Here is an 18,766-nt window from a genome sequence, read left to right as displayed (position 1 = left end):
CTTAATGTCTAGGCTGGGTAAGAAAAAATTAAAATTTTCACATAAATATTGGCCCATGGATTCGTCTACCTGAAATCCTTTATCTGGGAAAGACTGCAAAATTATACAGCACAATACTAAACATTTAAAGAAATTTATGATGTCACAAACATCTACAAAAAACAATGAGCAGGAGAAATGTTCATAATAGACTCTGCTAAAATCAATTTTTTTCTTAATACAAAGAATTTTTCTTTTTCTTTTTCACTTTTGCTATTTTAGATAGTAGGGATTTAAGAGATGGACTGCCAAGCAGAGGTTATCCTAGAGAAGGAAGTAAGAGAACATGAAATTTGGCATGATGATGGCTCTTCCTGCAAGGAATAATACAGCCGAATCATCAAGATAAATGGATATTCTTATCATCTAAATGGAATCCATCATTGTTTGTAATTACAATCAACCATGATAGTGAATAAAGTGCACTTGGCTCATGGAGGAAGCTTGGGCAACCATGGGTACCATAGTCGCCATTAGAACAAAATTTGATTTCCTGTACATTACCAAATCAAATTGCTCTTCTATGCCAATATCTTCTTTCCTTATTCTAGCAGGCAAGTCCCAATTGAACCTATCTATAGAGAAGATTGGCAAGGGTAATCTCTATAGCAACCACATCCAATGACATGCCTAGGCGTACCCTTAGGCCACTCCCACATGATAGGAACTGAAAGTGCAGACCCTTGTAATTGATATCGTTGTCCTTAAACCTCTTAGGCATGAAGACTTTTGCATCTTCCAAATACCCGGAGTCCCTATTAATAGCACAGGCATTTATAATTTCAAAAAATAGCACAGGCATTTATATATGCCCTCATCTTCTTAAGAATATGATATCCATTTATTTAATTTACAATCTTGCATACATTCTAGAAGGATTAGCAATGGACCTGGAGACTGCAATCCAAGAACTTCTGTTACTGTGAGCCTGAGAAAATGAAATCGTTGAAGGTCACTCTCTTCCACCTTCCATAATGAAATCGTTGAAGGTCACTCTCTTCCACCTTCCCTTTGTTTCCAAGGAGTCTTCTAACTTCATCTTGGGCTTTCTTTCATAATCATTGGATTCCTTATCATCTCAGTCATTCCCCAATCCGAGGTAAATGCCCACCAGTGAACACGTCCTATAGTATAATATAAATTTTTGACATTTTCTAAGAAATCAATATAATAGTAAAATAATAGCATTTGGAGTAGCACAAATTATATATATCAATATTGTGAACTACTTAGTGCAGTATAGATAGTGCATATCCCGGTTATCGAGGACCAAAAGCTCTCTCACCAAACTAGAAATGCAGGTAAAGGTGATGTCATTTAATCCTAGCTTCTATCCAACACACTTTTCATATCTTTTTATGCACTTATAGAATGGATTGTATGTTTGTATCTAAAAATTAATCATCAGTCCAAAAAACCATTAGTCTCAAAAAACTATCGCAATTACTGTTAGGATTTGACATCTTGAGATTCCATCCACACTGAGCCTACAGCAAGATCCGCGATGACAAATGGAGTCCAATGAGTTTCAGATCAGCCCAAATGGAGTCCGGATGAAGGAGATACATTCGATAGAAGATGGCACAAAAAATCGGAGCAGTGGAGGCCACGGTGGCGCGACTGCATGCGGCGAAGCACAGCCCAACCGTGAGTGTGTGGATGTGTGGGCGCACACGGTGCGTGGCCCAGGCTCGGGTAGGCGCGCGCGCAGGCACGGCCCATGCCGATGCAGGCGCGCACTGTGTAACCTGCGCGAGTTTTTTCCTTGCGGTCCATGCACAGTGTGTGGACTGGCGGTCCAAGAGAACCCGCGTGGATCGAGCGAGCATTTCTCCTTGATTTCTCACGATCCATGATGTATCGGTGAGTGTTTTCCTCTAATTTCTTGCAGTCTATAAGGATTTTTGTGGACCATTATGCAATCGGACGGCTTGAAGCGTTTTCAGTATTGATCTGATGGTTCAGAAACCTCTTTGGGTGCTGTGAGGAATGACTCATATTTTTGTTTGAATTCAAGGCTTTAAAGCCTCTGCTCACAGAACAGAGACATGAACAGTGATTGGTTGTTCGATAGAGAATTCAGAGCAGCAGTAGAGATGAGGCACCGACAGAGAGCAAGAGTAGAGGCTTCAAGCAGACTATCAGGTAGCGGACAACGGTTGCTTTAGGGGTTCAGGAAGGTCTTCCTAGAGAGAAAGCTTTTGTGATGGAGAAATTCTTGTAAGGAAAAGATTAGGTGTATGAGGGTTGAGGGTGTGATCTCCTCTTGTAATTTTTCTCTTTCTCATAGTGATGCTTGCATGCCCCATGGAGGCGAGCTTTTTTTGGCTGATCCACGCATTGGATTATTTTTATTTTATTTCTTCTTTCTTCCGGCAGTGATGTGTGGTGTCGAAAAATTCATGTGGAGGTGGTGTCCTAGCTAGACATCCCTAACAAGTGGTATTAGAGTGAGGTGGTACTAGAACGTAGATTGCGGCGGTGGTGAGCATGATTGAAGATAGAGAAGATAGCATCAATCAAGATGAAGATCAACAGGTTTAATGAAAAAAATAATTTCTTCATATGGCTGGCAAGGGTGAAGGACGTGCTCATCCAACAAAGGTTGATCGATACTCTCTTGTGCGAGGAGAAGTCGACTACCATGGAGGTACAGAATTGAAGGCAGCTCCAGATGCAGACGGTGAGTACAATATGCTTGTATCTATTGGATGAGGTGGTGATCTATGTGCTTGGTGAGACTTCTCTGACAAAACTGTGGTCGAAGCTCGAAAAGTTGTACATGAGGAAGTCTCTCACCAACACCCTTTTCCTCTGGAGGGAGTTCTACCAGCTGCAGATGACTGAGGGACAAAGGGTGCAAGAGCATCTCAGCCACTTTCAGAAAATCCTCACCGACCTCCTCAGTGTTAGCGAGAAAATTAAGGAGAAGACCAGGATGTTGATCTTGCTAGCGTCGTTTCCTCCTTCGTATGAATCCTTAGTGACTGCTCTTCTAATGAGGAAGAGCACCATCAAGATGGACAACGTCACCACAGCGATTTTTTAGAACGAGATTCTCAGGAGGGAGAATCTAGCTTTAAGCTCAGGTGGCAGCTCAGCTTTGGTGGTTTCTGCAGGAGTATGAGGTGATAGATGGAGCGACAGGAGATCGCAATGAGAGCAGTCTAAGTCCAGAACGAGAGATTTGAGCAAAACCAGATATTATCGATGTGATGAGTTGGGGCATCTAGCCAGAGATTGCTCTCTACTCAGAGATTGGATGATGGCTACTACAGTCACAGTGAGTAGCGAGTCAGAGGATGATATCCTGAAGATATTTGACGAGGTATCTACTACTTTCCAATAGTAGATTTTAGATTCTACAAGCACCTATCATTTATATTATAGAAAAGAGCAGTTTGGCTCCCTAGAGAGTAGTGAGGGCATTATTTATTTGCTGGATGGATCGAGCTGTGCAATCAGAGACATCTGACGATCAGCTGAAGGACAAATGATGGTATAGTGAAAAGATTGGGGAAGGTCCGATATATATCTGATTTCAGACGAAATCTTATCTCACTGAGCAGACTGAATTTGAGAGGCTACTGGATGGTAGCTGATAGAGAAATTTTGAAGGTATTGCACGGTGATAGGATTATTCTGAAGGGGAAGAAGAACATGAAAGGACATTACTACTTGACGGAGAGCCTAGTATGAGGTAGAGCTTCAAGAGCCAGGAAGAGTCCAGAACAAGGTGGAGCTCCAGGTGGAGGTGGATCGAACACGAGACACGAGACTCAGGAGGATGAAAGGCGATATTGCAATGTGAGATTCTTATTATCGTAGGATGATATTTCGAGCAAGTCTCAGATCAGGAGGAGCATAGCATATGATGGAGATGGGATCAAGCAGTCTGGCTTGACTCCTATGTCTGCCCATCTATGATCAGTAGACGATTGCCCTAGGGTATGGGGGTGAAAAGATCCAGAAGCTCTCAAAGTTAGGAGGAGGTCGATTGTCGAGTCGAGGTGGAGATTGTTAGAATTTGATACTTTAAGACTCGATCCACGTTGAGCCCACAGTGAGGTCCATGATGACAAACAGAGTCCAACAAGTCTAAGATCAATCCAAATGGAGTCTGGATGAAGGAGATACGCTCGATAGAAGATGATATGAAAATCGAAACGACGGCGGCCCGCGGCGGGCCGGTGGAGGCTGTGGTGGCATGATTGCACGCAGCGGCATGCGGCCTGACTGCAAGCGTGCTGCCTAATGCACGGACGTGCGGGCACACGCGGTGCACAGCCCAGGCCCGGGCGGGCACGCATTGCGTGGCCCGTGCAAGTTTTTTCCATGCGATCTACGCACAGTGCGTGGATCGATGGTCCACAGGGACCCACGTGGATCGAATGAAAGTTTTTCCTGGGTTTCTCACGGTCCATAATGGATAGACAGGCATTTCCACTGGTTTCTCACGGTCTATGGGGGTTTTCGTGGACGATTGCGTGATCGAATGGCTTAGAGCATTGCCAGTCTTGATTTGATGGTTCAGGGACCTATTTGGGTGCTGTGAGGAGTCCATGACTTTTATTTCTGCTCAAATTCAAGGCTTTAAAGTCCCTATTCATAGACCAGTGATAAGTGGTATATTTTTATATTTATTGAAGATATTTTTGATAATTTTTTATATTAACATCTTCTTAAAAACTTAATTTCATGAATTTATTAATTTTTCTTGAAAAATAATTAATTTTAAAAAGATATGAAATTAGATATATTTATGAAAAATAATATGTTAATTTAATTGAGTAATTTAAGTACCAAAATGAAGAAAAAATTTTGAAAAATTTAATGCATATTTTTTTTAATTTTTCAGACAAAAATCGGAGCAAAAACAGAACCAAAATACCTTAAAAAAATTTAAAAATAGCCTCCGGTGCATGGTGGACCAGTTGGTCGGTACACAGAGCCAGGGCGCGGTCCACAGAAAACTTCACGTGGTTCACAGACGTGACTCACAGCGGGAGAAGGATTCTGAGCATGATCCAATGGTTGACATTCATCCCGACCTAGATCCGACGGTCAGCAACCATTGCCAGTTTATTAGAGGGGTTTTTGCACGATCTAACGATCGAAATTTCATCCATCAAGCGATCCAACGACTGAAGACGGTCCCGACTTTGAATAGGAGACTAAAAGCACTGAACGACGGCCTAGATCTCATCTAAAGCATGATCAGATAGTCAGAATCGAATCCAACCCTGATAAGGAGTAAAAGGCTGATTTTTGGGCTGATCCGAGCGATCCAATCCAGATCTGACGGTCAGAAATATTCCTAGGACATCAATACATTTTCTAAAGATTTTAGGACTCCTTTTGTGATCAGAAAAATATGAAAAAATCATCTATAAATAGGAGGTCCAGGAATAAACTTTAGGAGGAGAAAAAATCAGAGAAAAAGCAAGGATAAAATAAAGAAAAAATTCAAAGAGCTTTAAGGATCAATTATTGGGAGATTATGGAGTTAGAGAGTTTGATGCATTGCTAAATCTCTTCAATTCAGAAATATGATGAAGCCTGTAAATGAGTTTTTTTTTTATATTTAATTTTTATGTAATAAAATTTTACTTTTATTTCATATCTTTTTACTTTTTTCGGAGGTATTGATCCAGCCTACACGGCCGATATCTTCTCTTGACGTGCCGTGATCTCTGGATACGGTACGTACTTAGGAAAGATAGATCGTGGTATGCTAAATTAAATCTTATATCTTGTAATTGAATTTAGATAGTTTATACTCCAATAGGACAAGCTGTAATCTACTGATACAGTCAGTATCCCTTAGAGATAAACTATACTGATACCATAATTACAAAAATTAAATATTATAATATAAAAAAAAGAAGAAAATAAATCTCTTTGCATGGTGGATTCAGAATTTTTGGATTATTTCTCTGAATTATTTTCTTTCATAATTTAATTTATACTTTTGATTTTTTTGCTATTCTATTTCTTGTTAATCCTTCTACAATCAATTCTCTTTTTATTTCTTCTTAAAAGAAAAAGATAATCACCCTAGATCTCCGTGAAAATGATCTCTACTCATCCTATCTATGTAGTTTGAGTTAGTTTTTATTCTTGACCGCCTATGACAGCGATCGAAATTTTAGCACCGTTGTCGGGGATCTAGGAACGATTATTTTTTTTTAAATTTTTTTTTCTTTCTTAGTTTCTTTCTAACTTACCAAGTTCCTTAGTCAAATTTACTTTCTTCAAAAAAAAAAATCTCTACATTGACACCTCATAATCTACTTAAAGAATTAAATACTTAATCACAAAATCTAAAAAATAAAATACATCAATTTACTCTTAACTAACTGTCAAATCTGGTCATCTTTTCTTCTTGCATTACATAAGTCCATAAAATATTTTAAGGGCACAAATCCTAAACAAGATAAGGTGGAGATTTCATCACCCTTCCTTGGCCCACAAACCACCATCCTGTATATTGCATTGACCTAAACCTTAACTTAAAATCAATTAGATGTTGGCCCCTAAGGACTTTCGAGCTCAATACGACAAGAGATCCTAAGAGTAAGATCGAGTTAGGGTTAATCAGTTTGACTGGTGTCTAGAAAAGTGGTTCAAAGACTACGTCCTGAAGGAAGGTGGTTATTTAATTGGTTCTGTTCGCTTATCTGGCCAGTTGAGTGGCTAATCTTTTGCCTGGAGTGCTCAAAGACAACCTTAACAAGTTAGGAGCTATCTAGATCTAGGGTTACCCTTAGCTAGGATTGATTGTATAACGTGACTACTAACCTACAAATATTAACCCTAATTAAAATGCTCTTCTCTATCGTCTCTAGATTTAGGACTCCTTAGGCCCCCATCTTTAGAATTCTTTTCTCATCTATTTTCTCTTCTTTTTTAATATATATATATATAAATAATAAAATAAAAAAATAATTATAAAAATAACTAAAAATTCTCAAATTTCTTCGTGGACAAGGTTATCTGATCGATTAGTGAGAATAGATCCAAACTTTACATCGAGTCCAGTAGACCTTAAGCCCACCATGGGTGAACCCGAACATGAACCTAGGGTCGTGAAAGATTTTTGCTATCTAGTTGGGACAACCCAACTCTCATGTATCCGACTGCCATAAACTGATGTCAATTTTGAAATCAAACCTCAGGTCATAAACATGCTTCCCAAATTCACCAGAATCGAGGATGCATATATTTTTATGAAAAATTTTAAGGAAGTACGTGCCATGATGCGACTTCAACAGCTCACTGAGGATGCTGTAAAACTTAGGTTGATCAACTTTGCCCTCAAGGATAGTGCCAAAAGGTGGTTATACAGTCTTCCTAATCAATCCATCGCATCATGGGAGGGTTTTGTTAGAGTGTTCCTGAAAAAAAAATTTTCACACCATAAGACTGCTAAATTTAGGAATAAAATTAATTAATTTTATCAATTACCAGGTGAGTCTTTTTGAAAGTGCTTTGATCGTTTTAGGAACCTTTTGAGTCAATGCCCACACCATGGAATAGAAACTTGGAGGCTGTACCAAATTATTTATGAAGGACTAGATCTAAACTCAAGAATCATATTAAAATCAATGTGTCAAGGTCAATTCATGAATAAAGAACCCATAAAAGCCTGGCAATTTCTAGAGGATCTAGCAGAAAAGAGCCTACAATGGAAGATTACTAGGAAACCTGACAGACACACACCTTCAAGAGGGGGTGTATATCAAGTTCAACCTTCTCTAGCTGAAGAGGCTAAATTCGCATCTTTGATCCATAGGATAGAGGCTCTAGAACTCAAGGAACACACCCAAGTGAACCAAGTTGCAATAACAACTTGCAATGGATGTAATGCCATAGACCACACGATGGAAGGATGTCCTTTCTTGATAGGTCCAGTTGAGAACGAAGTAGCACAAGTGAACGCAGCCTATCAAAGATCCACAAATGACCCCTATGCACTAACATACAATCCAGAATGGAGGAACCACTTCAATTTTTCTTGGTCACAAGGGTCAAACTCAATTAGACCTGCTTTCACTCAATCCAATCCCAGACCCACTCTATCATCAAATACCCCATTAGGTTTCAGCTATGATCAAAGGCTTAACTCGCTAGAAAAAAGTCTGAAAATCCTAGCAAAATCATCTGCTAGCACCAACACTACACTGAACAACTTCATGCAGACCACAGGCCAGCTTCTAACTTTCAACACCCAGGTTATTACCCGTTTAGAGATGCAATTAGGTCAATTGCCACGGCTATAAGTGAAAGAGAAAAAAGTAAACTATCGAGTCAATCCGAGGCTAATCCTAGGATCCAAAACAATCAAGAACCACAACAAGGAGTCTAGATCAACCAATTAAATATAATTCATACTTTAAGGTCTGAAAAATAAGTAGACAATCATGTCAGTATACTTGAAGATCAAGATGAACCATTGTCTAAACCACCTCAAGAGCATGTGATCGATCAAATCGAGTTTGAGGATCCAGATAAGTCTAAGGAGTCAACAGAGATTAACAAACCAACCAAGCCATTTGAAGAATCCACATTAGGGATTAAGCAATTCGAGATATCACCCACCAATTCTGTAGCTCCTTTTCTAAATAGACTTAGGTCCAACGAATACTCAACCCATATGGATCAAATCTTAGAAATGTTTAAACAAGTGAAAGTGAATATTCCTCTATTAGATATGATCCAACAAGTTCCCACATATGTCAAATTTCTCAAAGACCTATGCACAAAGAAGAAGACCACCAATGTTCCCAAGAAAGCCTTCTTGGCGACTACATATCTATCAAGCCACATGTCTGTCAAGTAAAAAGATCCAGGGTCTCCCATAATTTCTTGTGTTATTGGGGAAACCATCATTGACAGGGCCTTATTAGACTTAGGGGCTAGTGTGAATATCCTATCGTATTCGGTCTATGAAAAATTGAGGATAGAAGAATTAAAGCCTATAGAAATTACATTGCAATTGGCAGATCGATCAGTGAGGGTCCCCAAAGGAGTTGTGGAAGATATGTTAATTAAGGTAAGTAATTTTATTTATCCTGTAGATTTTGTGATCCTTGAGACTGAACCAGTGATTAATCCAAAAGATCACATTTCAGTAATCTTAGGAAGACCATTCTTAGCGACCACCAATGCCCTAATCAATTATTGCAATAGACTCATGAAACTCTCATTTGAAAATATGTCCATTGATCTTAATATTTTTAATCTTGAAAACAAAAAGGACCAATTCGTTGATGTAAACTTGATCCAGGATGAGATCTATGAGACCATTGACTCAGGGGAAGAAGATTTTAACTGTAATCTCTGGTCAGATCAAAAATTTGAAATAGCTTATAAAATTTTTTCATCTAGTGATCAGAGAGTTCATCCATAATGGCAACCACCTGACGAATCACTTGTAAAGATGAATTTTCTGAATAAACCAATTGAAGAAATTCAAGTCCAGAAGGTTAATGCCCTACTTGATTCACCTCACCCACTTTATCCACTTGAATTTGTCAATCCAATATTTGATACGGGATAAGTGAGGCAGAATTAGTATGGTCTGGCTGAAGACTTAAAACTTAGCGCTTTCTGGGAGGCAACCCAGTTTTCAATTTTTGCTTTTACTTTTTTTTGCATTATGTTCAGGTTAATCAAGGCTTGCTTTGTATGGATTTGAAGGCAATATTGGCTAAGATAGGAAAGCACCAATTTTGAAAAAAGCTTCTGGATTTGGTGACATCTCTTCTTCTTCTTTGTCTTTTTATGCACCCTTCATTTTTCCTACTCCATTGAAGACAATGTCGATTAAGTTAGGGGGAGAATATTTAAAAAAAAAAAATTCAAAAGTCCTCAAGTAAGTTAGTATTTAGCATTTAAGCACCAGATTACATTTAAGAATTGAGTTAAACCAAATATATTTTAAAAAAAAAATTAATATACAGACTAGAGAGTTTGTGAGATATCGAGGGAATAAGTATTAAGAAAACTCAATAAGAAGTTAAGTTTAGAACTTAAACAGTTTTCTTTGAGCATTTTTAAATTTTTCTACCAGCACCAAAGAAGAGTTTACTTCTTATGGACTTGTGTAGGATAACTATATGTTTCTTTATATATTTAAAAAAAAAATTCAAGCACTTCATGCTGAGTAATCAGGCCTTTTTGCCTAAGCAAGCATTGAGTTTCGTATCAAAAGGTATGAAGGACAAAGAAGCTTTGTTGTAAAGCTAGTTTTAACTCGTAGCCTATTTGATTCGAGCAAGTAGGTCCGAGGGATATTCTATATCTAGTGCCCTAAAGCCATCTGGTTTGAAAGTCATTGACTGAAAACTCGCTACATGGGTCAAACAGAAAGCTTAAGGGGTTAAGACACTCAATAGCGATACAACGTTAAAAAAAAATAAGAAAAAAAAATAATAATAATAAATGAAGGACAGAAGTAACAATATACTTGTTCATATGAGATTGATGATTTGGAGATAAAAGTAGGAATAATTTAAAAAAAATTTAGAAAATATTTAGTATTCTTAATTTAACTCCCACATTGATTAGTATTAATACTCCAATGATATACCTCACTCACACTCTACTGAACATTAGTGGCCCTTTGAAAATTATTTGATGAAATTTAAAACTTTACGGTACTTAATTCTAAATTCTTTCTTTACTTGAGGACGAGCAAAGTTTAAGTTGGAAGGTGTGATAAGTGGTATATTTTTATATTTATTGAAGATATTTTTGATAATTTTTGATGTTAATATCTTCTTAAAAATCTAATTTCAAGATTTATTATTTTTTTAAAAAATAACTAATTTAAAAAAATATATGAAATTAAATATATTTATGAAAAATAAGATGTTAATTTAATTGAGCAATTTAATCATCAAAATAAAAAAAAATTAAAAAAAATTAATGTATATTTTTTTTCAATTTTTCAGATAAAAATTGAAGCAAAAATAGAACCAAAATACCTTAAAAAAAATCTAAAAATAGCCTACGATGCATGGTGGACCAGTTGGTCGGTCCACAGAGTCAGGGCGTGGTCCACAAAAAACTTCACGCGGTCCACAGGCGCGGCTCACAGCGGGAGAAAGATTCTGAGCGCGATCCAATGGTTGACATTTATCCCAATCCAGATCCGACGGTCAGCATCCATTACCGGTTTATTAGAGGGATTTTTGCATGATCTAACGATCAAAATTTCATCCATCAAGTGGTCCAACGGCTGATGACGCTCCTGACTTTGAATAGGAGATCAGAAGCACTGATCGATGGCCCAGATCTCATCTGAAGCATGATCGGATGGTCAAAATCGAATCCGACCCTGATAAGGAGTAAAAGGCTGATTTTTGGGTTGATCTGAGTGGTCCAATCCAGATCCGACAGTCAGAAATATTCCTAGAAGATTAATACGTTTTTTAAGAATTTTAGGACTCCTTTTGTGATCAAAAAAATATGAAAAAATTATCTATAAATAGGGGGTCTGGGAATAAGCTTTAGGAGGAGAAAAAATCAGAGAAAAAGTAAGAAAAAATAGAGAAAAAATTCAAAGAGCTTTAAGGATCAATTATTGAGAGATTATGGAGTTAGAGAGTTTGATGCGTGGCTAAATCTCTTCAATCCAGAAATATGATGAAGTCTGTAAATAAATTTTTATTTTTTTTTTGTATTTAATTTTTATGTAATAAAATTTTACTTTTATTTTATATCTTTTTATTTTTTTCTGAGGTATTGATCTAGCCTACATGGCCTATACCTTCTCTTGACGCACCGTGATCTCTAGATACAGTACGTGCTTAGAAAAGATAAATCGTGGTATGCTAGATTAAATCTTATATCTTGTAATTAAATTTAGATAGTTTATACTCCAATAAGACGAGCTGTGATCTACTGATACAGTCCGTATCCCTTAGAGATAAACTATACTAATACCATAATTATAAGAATTAAATATTATAATATAAAAAAAGAAAAAAATAAATCTCTTTGCATGGTGGATTCAGAATTTTTGGATTATTTCTCTGAATTATTTTTTTCATAATTTAATTTATACTTTTGATTTTTTTGCTGTTCTATTTCTTGTTAATCCTTCTACAATCAATTCTCTTTTTATTTCTTCTTAAAAGAAAAAGATAATCATCCTAGATCCCCATAAAAATGATCCCTACTCATCCTATCTATATAGTTTGAGTTGGTTTTTATTCTTGACCGCCTACGACAGCGATCAACCAGAGATGTGAACAGTGGTTGGTTATTCGGCAGAGGATCTAGAGCAGCAGCAGAGGTAAGGCGCCGATAGAGAGTAGGAGCAGAGGCTTTAGATAGACTGTCAGACAGTAGACAGTGATCGCTTCAGAGATTCAGAGGAATTTTTCTAGAAAGATAGCTTTTGTGAAGGAGAGCTTATTGTAAGGGAGAGATTGGGTGTACGAAGGTTGAGGGTGTGATCTCCTCTTATAATTTTTCTCTTTTCTCATAATGAAGCTTGTATGCCCCATGGAGGCGAACTTTTTTTGACTGATCTACGTATTTGATTGTTTCTATTTTATTTTTTCTTTTCTTCTACTGTGACGTGCGGCATCAAAAAGATCCTGTGGAGATGGTGTCCTGATCAGACATTCCAACAATTACTATATCCATTTGTATGACTAAGTTTAATATCTATCCCCTCATCCTATTTTTCATGAGTACCATCATTGCACCCAGTAGTATCAATTCTCCCCAAGCTTTTTAGTTAAGAAAGTGAGTCAAAACCCTTTACGGTATATGTTTTGCACTATAAACATCGATGCATATTTGAATGGATGATATGTCAATCACTCATCACAAAAATAGATGGTTGTGATTCATCTCGCAACCCACTATAGCAAAGTAAAGCAAATCACGCCAATAATTTTGAGCATAGATCCTTTGCAATGCATCATTGGTAATGTAGAGCACTATGCGGTATTTGACAACAATCATGTCATCTAATCATGAAGATGAATGATTTACCGGAATAGTTTTGCATACTGTATATAGTTTGTTACCGTTGATAGCCATCAATTTTTCTATGGTAGTCAACAAGCAGTATACAATACTCTATGTTGCAAAATATGCACAATAAAATATCCTAGTAAATAATTTATAGTTGAAAATGAATGCATGCTGAGTTGTACCGTGCATGTTTTTTCTAATGCTACCTTTTGGGAAGAAAAGGAAAATCAAAAGCATGATAATGAAAATATGGCACACACTGTGCAGGGCACACTCTACTTGCTACCAAATCATCCCTTGCTTGTGTGTTTATTTGCTGTGTTTTTAAAATCATGAGTAGAAAGTTAATAAGATTTTGAATAATATCCTAATTTTCATTGACTTGAATCGAGATCTTAGTTAATCAATGCATAGGATCCATTCCTACGACTTGAATTTCTATCCCAGTCTTGATCATAGTTTTTATGGATACCATCATTGCACCCAATAATATCAATTCTCTTCATACATTTCTGTTAGGAAAAGTGAATCAAGATCTTTTATGGTGTATATTTTGCACGGTAAACATTGGTGCACATTTGAAAGGATGATATGTCAATCACTCATTTTGAAAATATATGGCTGTGACTCATTTCACAACCAGCCATGGCAAAAGCAAAACATATCACACTAATAATTTAGAGCATGGATCCTATGCATTGCATAGTTTATAATGTAGAGCACTTTATAGTGCTTGAAACTAGCCACATCATTTGATGAGATAAAAGGTTATTAAATATCAAAATAGTCTTGCATACTATATATGGTGTGTTGCTGTTGATAGCCATCTATTTTTCTATATCGGTCTATAAGTTGAAAGTGAATGCATGCCTAATTATCAAGCATATTTTTTCCAATGCTACCTTTTTAAAAAAAAAAGAAAAATCAAAAGCATGATAAAGAACATCCAATACACATTACATGCGGCACACTTTAATTGCTACCAAATCATCCTTTGCTTGTGTGTTTATGTGTTGTTTTTTTGAAATCATCAATAGAAAGTTCATCAGATTTTGAATAGTATCCTAGTTTTCATTGACTTGAATCGAGATCTTACTTAATCCATGCATAGGATCCATTCCTATGACTTAAATTTCTATCCCCTCATCGTAGTTTTCATGGGTACGATCATTGCACCCAATGGTATCAATCCTCCTCACACTTTTCAATTGAGAAAAGCGAATCAAAGTCTTTTATGGCGTATGTTTTGCACTATAAATATTGGTATATATTTGAATGGAGGATATGTCAATAACTCATCTCGAAAATATATGGCTGTATGTGACTCATTTCATAACCGGTTATGATAGAGCAAAACATATCACACCAATAAATTAGAGAATATTCCCATGCAATGCATGGTTTGTAATGCAAAGCACTTTATAGTGCTTAACAATGGTCATGCAATCTGATGATATATGGATGGTTATCAAATATCCAAATAGTCTTGCATATTATACATGGTGTGCTGTTGTTGGCAGTCATCCATTTTTTTACGATGGTCAACAAGTGCCATACGATATTCTATACTACAAAATATGCATGATAAAGTATCTTGATAAATAATTTATAGTTGAAAAAAAATACATGCTGAATTATATCATACAGATTTTTTCTAATGCTTATCTTTACGGAAAGAAGAAAATTCAAAAGCATGATAAAGAAAATCTAACACACATTGCACGTGGCACACTCTAGTTGCTTCCAAATCATACCTTGTGTGTTTCTATGCTGTTTTTTCAAAGTCTTCCATAGAAAGTTAATCAGACTTTGAATGGTATCTCAATTTTTATTGGCTCAAATTGAGATCTTAATTAGTCATGCATAGGATCAATTCCTATAACTTGAATTTCTGTCCCTCCAACATAATTTTCAGAGGTACCATCATTGCATCGTATAACATCAATCCTCATACTTTTTGATTAAAAAAGTGAATCAAAATTTTTTTTATGGCACATGTTTTGCACTATAAACACCCATGCATATTTGAATATATGATATATCAATTACTCATCGGAAAAAATAGATGGCTGTAACTCATCTTGCAGCTCACGGTGGCAAAGTAAAATATATTACACTAATAATTCAGCCTTTGCAATGCATGATCGGTGATGCAGAGTATAATACAATATTTGATGATAGTCAGAATAATTTTATATTATTATTGATAGCATCTATTTTTTTTTTATGATAATCGATAAATATTATATTATATTATATGATGTAAAATATGTGCGGGGAAGGTTGATAAATAATTTATGGTTGGAAGCATTCCCACGCAAAATTGTACCATCTGTCTCTCTGATGCTACCTTTTCAGAAAGAAGATAAAAAAAAAGAAAAAACCAAAAGCATGATAAAGAAAAACGGACGCACACCGCACGCATCACACTCTAATTGGATAATTGTCACCAAATCGTACCTTCTGTGCTGTTTTTTCAAACTCGTGGGCAGCAAGTTAATTTATTGATACAATACCATCCCACTCCGTACCGTGATGTGTCACCCACATGACATGACATATATTAGATACCAGGGGATTCGGATCCCCTCCAATTTTAAAGCTTCTCTGCCCTATAAAGTCGGCAACGTGGCTGCCGATGATGTAGGAGACGCTGAATGGAAATCACCGCCTCATATGGAAGTCAGGGAGCCCTATGTTATGTGATCATAGGCTGTGTGAGCGATGGTCCGATAGCCTGAGTTTGGAGACTGGACCTGTCTAAATCCATATAAGAATTAGAGGATCCCGGCCCCTGGCTAGGAGGACGCAAAGCGAATGTGAGAGCAGGTTTCAAGTGATCTACATCATATTAAACTGAAGATTAGATTGGTACCAAAAAACTGAAGATTAGATTCAACGGCCTCATAAAATTGCATCTATCTCGCTTTGGCATGATTTAATAAAGCCATTTGGATATGATTTATAGGTCATGTAATTGCATTTACATGTGAATTACACCACATCCAAGTTGGAGATGTTTTGAATGACCACTTCTTCGATCTATTTGATTAAACATACCATCATTTGAAGAAAGGAAAGTCGGTTTGATTCCCATCTAAACATTTGATGGTCCAAATGAGCCTCGCCACGTTAGACTTTCTTCCAATGTATTAACTATTGACAAAGCTGCTTGAATGTCCATTCCTGTGCAGGCAATCGTGCATGCATGTCTTGTGAGATTATAGCGCGCAATTTATATAATTTCTATGAACATGTAGTCTTCTAAAAGAATGGCAGGAATTAAAGCATTGTACTCCTTGCGCTTTACAAAATAAAGGATGAAGGTAAAGTTGGTAACCAGGCCAACAGCTTTGATATGATTCCTAGTCAATGGAAAACCTCAAGTTGGATCCTTTTGAAGCCCAAGGAGAACGTTGATAAAGTCTTTGCTATTTCCTCCACCGTGCATGCGTTTCTCAATCTCCTCCTTAAGTTCGTCTAGAAGCTCCTTTTAAGTCCCACTCGCATGCCGTTGAGCACACATCCAACTACTCAATCATGGGAAAGAAGTCCCCTAAAACAAACTCACCTAGCAAACAAAATGTTTCTCTTAGGAGACTATGGTATTTGCTGCTCTTGCACTCTCCAATCATTCAAATTCCTCCACTTGAAGACTTGTCGGGCAGTGATGTTGTTAAAGAAGCAAAAAGACATCTCACTAAGATTCGCAAGAGGATGAAAGTGGATTGAATGACATTCATTCAAATCTATTTTCATATCTGAATCCATCCAAATATGAATAAAAATTGGAGCATTCGACTGATATCCGTATCTATATCGATATCTATCAAAAAAAATGGATATGGATAGATATCTATCTAATCCATATCCATAATATACATTTTTATTTGTAATCCTATTCAATTTTATGTTACATTCATGAATTTTTAAGAAAAATAAATGACTATATTAACATGTTATTAACTTGATTTATCATCCACTTAGTAATATCATTGGTTCTGTGATCACAAAATTTAATCTGTATTTTCGATATTCGATATATATCCTTATCCATTAAAAATAAATATGGATATGAAATTTTGCATCTGACTGATGTCTATATCTGCATCTATATTCATGAAATAAAGTAAATATGTATATGAACATATTAGTATCGATATGTGTCCAATCTATTTTCAGTCTTAGCAAGCTCGCTCGAGGATTGCCTCATGAGAGTTTGCACCAAAGTATTCACTTTTTCCTCCCATATGGACTGAAAGGCTTGCACCTTCTTCACACTAAAAACTTTCTACATGCTAATCTTACTTAGTTGCTTCCACTATTCGCCATAGGATGACAAGGCTATATCCAATCCACCATGGGAGTGTCTCTCGAAGGTGGTGAGGGGAGGTCTAAAGTAAAGGACGAGATCATGGTTCTTCAAGATCTCAAAGGCCATCTTCGAGAAGGATATGATTATGGTTGATTTGCAGCCAAGCATTAGGCTCATCAGGGGCCATACTTCTCCGAGATGAGCCGAACGGAGCAGTGAGGAAGCTTGCCCACCTGATGAAGATTGCCGATCAATAGGAGCCCTATCGGACCAGGAGGAAGCCTCAAGCTCAGTTAGATAGCCTTGACATACAAGAATATAGCTATTAGGATGAAAAAGAGATACGAGTAAGCTAAGAGAGCAAGCAAGAACTCCATAGCTTTTCCCGCTTTGTTTTCTTTTGAGAGGGGAATCTCTATTCTTCATAATTATAGTGGCCCTTGGGTGGCTTGTGAGGTCCAGCTCTAGTGCATCCTAATCCATGGAACACAGCTTGACTAATGCATTTTATTTTATTTTTATACGAAAATACAAGAAATTGCGGTCAATATTGGATTCTTATCCATTGGACTCCCATGTCTTGGCCCATGAACAGCTCCCCTGCACTTCTAGGCCCTGTAGCCCCTGTTTTAGTCCCCTTTCTATGATGTAGCACAAGTTCTTGTGCACGTGCAAGATTTTTCTCACAGGAAAGCTAGTGTGAGAAACACGATACTTGTGTAGTGCGCCTAACATTTCCAGGGTGAAAAGACCTACATTACCACAACCATACTTGTGTAGTGCGCTTAACTAAGATCATTGGAAGCTGTCCTCAAAAAGACCTACATTACCAAACCATCCCATCTTCCAACCATTTGAGCTTTGTTTCATGAATCCTCTTTTGTGAAAAGCCCAGCGTTTCATGAATCCTCTTTAATTCATTGCATATCCCAGTCCATCTTTAATAAATTAAAAAAAAAATCAAAACTAATGTAAGCAGAAGCTGAAATTTCAATATAAGGAAAAGTATTTTTTTTTTAATTCACTCCCTGAAATGCATAAAACATTAATATTTTTAAACGTGGGCCGAACCTGGTTTAATCTTACCCCTGTTCCCATCGGGTCTGATTCCAGAAAAAAAATTTAAAAATGATCAAAACCCGATTAAAACTGGAAGACATAGGGGAACCAATCAACCCAACTAGTCCACTTCGATTATTTTTTTCAAAAAAAAAGATAAATCTAAATGAAAATCCAGCAGAACAATCTCATACATGTTAGAAAAGGTAGTATCGAACAAGAAAGGATGGTGGTAGGGGCAGGAGGTGGATGTGAGAATGGCGGATGATCACATAGAAGTCTTTGGAGGGATCCTCATCAAACAGAAGGAAGATGTGGGTGATGGAGTAGTGGTAGTAATAGGACATTTAAATGTCC

At 36.9% G+C, this 18,766-nt stretch overlaps 1 pseudogene; it reads right to left on the bottom strand.

Moving 5' to 3' along the window:
* Positions 1–438: 438 nt before the first annotated feature.
* LOC109506334 (cytochrome P450 71A1-like) lies at positions 439–17,727 on the bottom strand (annotated as a pseudogene).
* Positions 17,728–18,766: the final 1,039 nt, after the last annotated feature.

This window comes from Elaeis guineensis, chromosome 10, assembly GCF_000442705.2.
Source record: "Elaeis guineensis isolate ETL-2024a chromosome 10, EG11, whole genome shotgun sequence".
In the NCBI taxonomy this organism is placed as follows: domain Eukaryota; kingdom Viridiplantae; phylum Streptophyta; class Magnoliopsida; order Arecales; family Arecaceae; genus Elaeis; species Elaeis guineensis.
This window is presented reverse-complemented; position numbering and strand designations above follow the sequence as displayed.